The sequence below is a fragment of the Pyxicephalus adspersus genome, chromosome 12, assembly GCF_032062135.1.
Source record: "Pyxicephalus adspersus chromosome 12, UCB_Pads_2.0, whole genome shotgun sequence".
Taxonomy (NCBI): Eukaryota; Metazoa; Chordata; class Amphibia; order Anura; family Pyxicephalidae; genus Pyxicephalus; species Pyxicephalus adspersus.
Window position 1 is genome coordinate 3,094,209 of NC_092869.1, and position 5,964 is coordinate 3,100,172.

The window sequence follows — 5,964 nt, forward strand, 5'->3', positions numbered from 1 at the left end:
CATCAGATAATCCACCAGAACATCCTTCCAAATCCGCTAGAATACATCACATGAAAACTGTTGGGATTTTGTGTTGCCAGATGTCATAGAACTCAGAATCTGGCAGATAAGGACAGTGGAGGGGCCTCTGACTGACCTCTGAGCTGTATCCAGGAACACATTTTTAAATATTAGTCCATCACACAATTCCTAAACAGGTTTATAAAAAACACAGCCGGAATAATACTGTGATCATTTTGAGACCGGTCCCAATTACCCTTTCCCCTTCTTTTCAGATTACATACAAGAGAGAGAACAAGTGAGATCGCTAGTACACCTTGTTCCTAATAGTGATTGAAGCCAGTGAATCCATGGGGTTATGATCATACAAATTTAATGGTGTTTTACCTTTTCTTTTACTATATTTATTAGCATACAGTTTTTAAAGTCTATAGCAGGGGCCCTCTACACAAGTGCTTGAGGGTCCAGATCCACAAAAGTCTGTAGTAATTTCTTAGTTTAAATACATGAATAAAATAATAAATTACACAATTGGAAACTGTCTCTGTTTATTGTAAGACATGTGTATTGTATGTGCATCATGTATGGCCCCTGAAATCTGGAGCGGAGGACCCCATATTTATCACATTTTTTCCTATCAGTGAGATTATTTTTGGTACCTCATCTGACAACCACCAATTGGAATGTTGCCCACTGTGCACATTAGCAACCACAATTATCCCATCAGTGTTCTCACCAGCTGTTGATAGTTAGGGAAGGTGTCAGCTCTAATAACCGCCATTCAGTGGCTGCTAACATTAACTGGTCAAATGATGTCAGTCACTGCATATTTTTGCAAATAGGGATCCCCAAAGCAGATACATATCAACTATCTGTAGAACTGGAAACCTATAGGAAATATATTCTCATAGTGTTGATATACAAATGAAACATTAGGGGCTAATTCACATCTATACACTGGAAAACACACCTGCATTTCCAGACAATGGTGCCATGTGTAAGGGAAACCTTTCACCTGAATAATCTGCCTAACACAGGAAATTCAGACACTGAATAGCAGATGTGTAATAATGGGGAGTTCCCCCGACACATAATACAGATGTCATGTCAGCAGGATGTTTCCATGTGGCACTGATTGCAGTAAGATCAGATTCCCCGGTGTATGACCACCAATAATTTAATCTATTTTACTAATTACAAGACTAAATAGAATATCAGAATAAAGCGGTAACCCTAAGTGTGGCTCGGGGTAAAAAAACAAGCTGAAAATGGTAACCCCAAGCATCCTCCAGTGTCCTGTCATCCTCTGACTTTGTTGATCTGTCCCCTCAGCGAGAGCGCTGAACTCCCGGTAACGTCAGTGTTACCAGCCGCCGCTAGGGGCACAGCAGGTATTTTAAATTTATTTGTTTTGCACTCAATAAAAAATAACTGTATTGAATGCAGTTCACTGGATTTATATGTATAAAACAAGTACATTGTCTTTGAAAATTTGTTTTTGAGTATATTATAAAAGTATGAGTATAATAAAGTTTGAAACAAATAAATTAAATTTATTTTTTTAAATGTATTTAATTTATCATTTTCAGTAGATTTTGTTTCAAACTTGTGTGATAAGATCCAAGAAAAAGTCTAGGATTGGCTGTTTTTATAGAGTCAGAAAGGAGATCTGATATGAAGACATTATGTAATTATTATATTTCTATACTTTGGATATTGTCCCAGAATATTATTATCTCAGTCAGTCCTGTTATACTCACAGTAATTCCTCTATCCGGCTTGTTGTCAGAGCTTCCATCAGAACCCTGAAATGAGGACCCTGCAGATTGTTCCCAGACAGGTCCAGTGTCCTCAGTGTCTGGTTATTTCTTATTCCAGATGCCAGGTGGGGGCAGGAACTGTCTGTCAGGCGATTATAATCCAAACTGTAGAAGAAGAGAAGAATGTTACCAGAAGAATTTGAATTTCTCCCCCAGGAATGAATGGAACTATTCTCTACATGAATGGAGATCATTTCTCTTTATTGGTTATGTTCCAACACCAATTTTATAAGGAAAATGTTATAATGGAGTAGACACCCTAATATTACCATACATGTGTAGAGACAATGATATCCCCACCATACACAGGATGACCACAGAATTTTACTGACATGACTCGTATTGTGCTACAATCTCCCTCTGATAATGAAGGAAGTAGGAGATATTAGAAGATCCCCAACTCTAAATAGTAAAATTGCAGTAATGGGAGTTTCCCTGACAGAATAGCGGATGTGTTTTAAAAAGCCGATCCCCTGACATTGGACAATGGAGGGGCCTCTGACTGACCTCTGAGCTGTATCCAGGAACACATTTATAAATATTAGTCCATCACACAATTCCTAAACAGGTTTAAGAAACACAGCCGGAATAATACTGTGATCATTTTGAGACCGGTCTCCCAGGCCTCAGAAAAGCCTAAACCCCCCCTAAGCCTGTTCTGGTGAACCATAAGTGCCAGACATGCCTAGTTTGATCGCGTTGGACTCTATGTTCTGAGCTAATTGATAATCTGGTGGTTGGCAGGTCATAAAATTTAAATTTATGGAACTATGAATCTGGATATAATAGGAGCATCCTCAGTGTGTCCACAGAGCATCCGAATCTGTGTGAATACACCTTGCTGTCATTGGATTGTTCTATTAGTCCCTCCTCTGTGTATTGGCATATTAAAAGCCATGTAAGCCCAGCAGAGGGAGCTCTCACTGATACCATCTTTGTTGCTAGGGACAACGACAGCGCTAGAGAGCCCAGTAACTCTGAATAACAACTGAACTTTGTACCAGCAAGTTGGATCAAGACAAACCAATTTTCACTTGTTTTATTTCAATATTATTCTGTTTTTTTCACACTGTTGCTTTTATTCAGATATTGTTCTGTTATTAGCCTTTATTTCTTTGTCCATGTTTATGTTTTTTTTTTTACTTGTCAAACATTAGAAAATGTGTAAGCTGAATCTCTGAATGCTCTAAGTAGAAATAGTGAAACTCTCAATGTTGAACACTGCTATAAAACTCTCTCCTCTTGTCAGAATACACTCAGTGCACTGTGCAATACCATAATGTACTGCCACAATCCTAGATTCTAAACAAATACATAAAATGTAATACTATCTGAAGTAATGTAAATTGTTTACTGTATGTATATCTGTGTGTGTGCTGGAAAGAAAAACTGAGGGGGTCGGTATGGGTATATAACATTGTTTATTATCTTAGTCCTTGCTTGTATTCTATGTGCTGCATGATATTTGTAGATTTGTTGTTCTGGGACTTGTAGTGCTGCAGAGAGAATTGTCAGACATTTCTGGAAATAATTCCCCTCCTCTGCAGCAATGAATGTCTGTTACTTCCGGACACAAAGTTTTACAGCCAATTTTCTGGAACTTTGTTAAAGAAAAATTCCATCGGGTAAACCTATAAGTGTCCTACTTTTCCAATGTCTGTAACTAATATTGTGCTGATGGGTATCTCTGTCTGATTGGTTATAGCATCTTCTCTTTTGTTATAAACCACCTCTACCCTGGCCAATTATTTTATTCAGATATTCTTATACTATTAATATTGGAGACACCTCTCATATCTCTTAGACTATTCTAGTCAATGATCTTACCAGACTTGTGTTCTCCACATGTGTGTATCTAGTAAACTCCTACCTAAACTGGATTTGGATATAAATTCACCACAATATATCGATAGAAATCCACAGTTCAGTTTAACAAAACAATAATTAGGAGCACAGCACTATAGTAGCTAAAACGTAGGGGGGGGGGGTCTATAAATGTTTTGTTATAAATGTTTTCACCAAAGCATAACCCAAACTTTAGCCAACATTTACATATTTTTCATATTGACATAATTATTAAAATGCGTGAATTCTACAGTGTGATCTCTATAACTTACAGTTGTGATGAGATGGCTATAACTGCAGTCTTAGGTGAATTGGCTGACAGTGACTCAATCCAAAGGACACCTTGTAGATCTTGAAGAAGTTTATTCCAAACTGTGCAGATCATACACCAATGAACAGATGGATAGATCACAAAATCATGCTGTGAGCAGCTAACAGGAGCATGCAACTGAGATGAGGGTAGATGACAGAATGAAGAAGAGGGGAGGAGACAAGAGACTGAGCAGAAGCTAGGCGAAGAGAGAAAGGACACACATAATGAAAAGCAAACCATGCATGTGTAACATGACACTCCCCGTCTAAATCTATGATTTCTAATAACCTTATCAAAAATAACTTTGTTCAAGTCCATGGATAATGGATGTTTGTATTGGAACACCTGCAACAAAAAAGAATAACAAAGGCATCAACAAGAAAAAACATTACTACAGTACTTGAAGAAGTGTTCTTGTAGTATGGAACGGTGAGAAGAAGATGAGAAGGCCGGTGTTCGGAGTTCATCTTCCTGTTTAGGCAGGAGTAGTACTAGCTTGTTTATGGGTCTGAAATAGTATCTAGCAGAACCTTCTTTTATTAATTTGACTTCTGCTTTCCTTACCTTGCCATCGTTACTTGGAATAGTCTTTGTGATAAGACCCATGGCCAATTGTTACGATGAGCGTCCTTATCTTTGAGGAGAACGATGTCTCCAACTTGCAGGTTGGGTTTGCTTACTTGCCATTTTCTGCGACTTTGGAGGTTGCAAAGATACTCCATCTTCCAACGACTCCAGAATGCATTAGCAAGATGTTGAACCGGTTTCCATTGGTATTTGTAAACATTGGTATGATCAAAGTCCTGAGGAGGAATACCAGCTATTCCGATCTTTTGAGTCAAAAGGGTGGCTGGTGTTAGCAATACTGGAGACTCTGGGTCGGTAGAAACAGGAACCAGAGGTCTAGCATTGATTATGGCGGACACCTCAGCAAGGAAGGTGACCAAGACTTCATGTGTAAGCTGAGATTTGTGATCCAGCAGCATTGCGTCCAGGATTTTTCTTGAAACTCCGATCATGGGTTCCCAAGAACCTCCCATGTGAGAAGAGTGAGGCGGGTTAAATTCCCACTTACACTTGTTGGTATTTAAGAAGTTCTCTATTTTCTCCGCTCCTGTAAAGTTTGTTCCACAGTCAGATCGAATTAACTTAACAGGTCTACGTATGGCAACAAATCTTCTGAAGGCATTAACGAAGCAGGAAGAGTCCATAGATTCTATAACTTCAATGTGCACTGCACGAATGCTCAAACAAGTGAACAGCACGGCCCAACGTTTATTATTAAGGACTCCGCCACGGGTCTTACGTGTCACTATGGTCCAGGGGCCGAAGACGTCAATACCGACATTGGTAAAGGGTGGTTCAGTACTCAATCTGTCTGTTGGTAGCTCTGCCATTTGTTGATCTAGATGCTTTCCTCTTAGTCTTTGGCACTTGACACATTTATGAAGTATGGAGGATATACATCTTTTCATCCCGATTATCCAGAAACCAGCAGACCTCACAGCGCCTTCTGTGAAGTGCCGGCCTTGGTGTTGAGCTTGCTCATGGTAATGTCTGACTATAGAAGCAGTACTGTGGTGACGGCCTGGAATGATGAGAGGATTTTGTTCTTCATTAATCTCAGTAGACCTCGCAATGCAACCGCCAACGCAAAGTAGTTTATTTTGATCAATTACTGGATTCAGCTGGTATAGAGGGCTATCCTTGGATAGGTTGAGTCCCTTTGACAAGTTGTGAATCTCTTGCGAATATACTTCATTTTGGACACATTGGATGATGACCCTTTCTGCTTGAACAACCTCTTGGTTTTCCCCATGACGAATTTTACTCCTATTTCACCGTTGGAGTGTACGGCTCGGAGATAAGCTACTGCAGCTATGGCTTCCATGGATGCATCAGAAAAGACATGAATCTCTAGTCTGGTGGCATTCTTCAAGGACACAGGAGTGTAAGAGCGTGGTATCTTAAACTGTTCCAATGTCT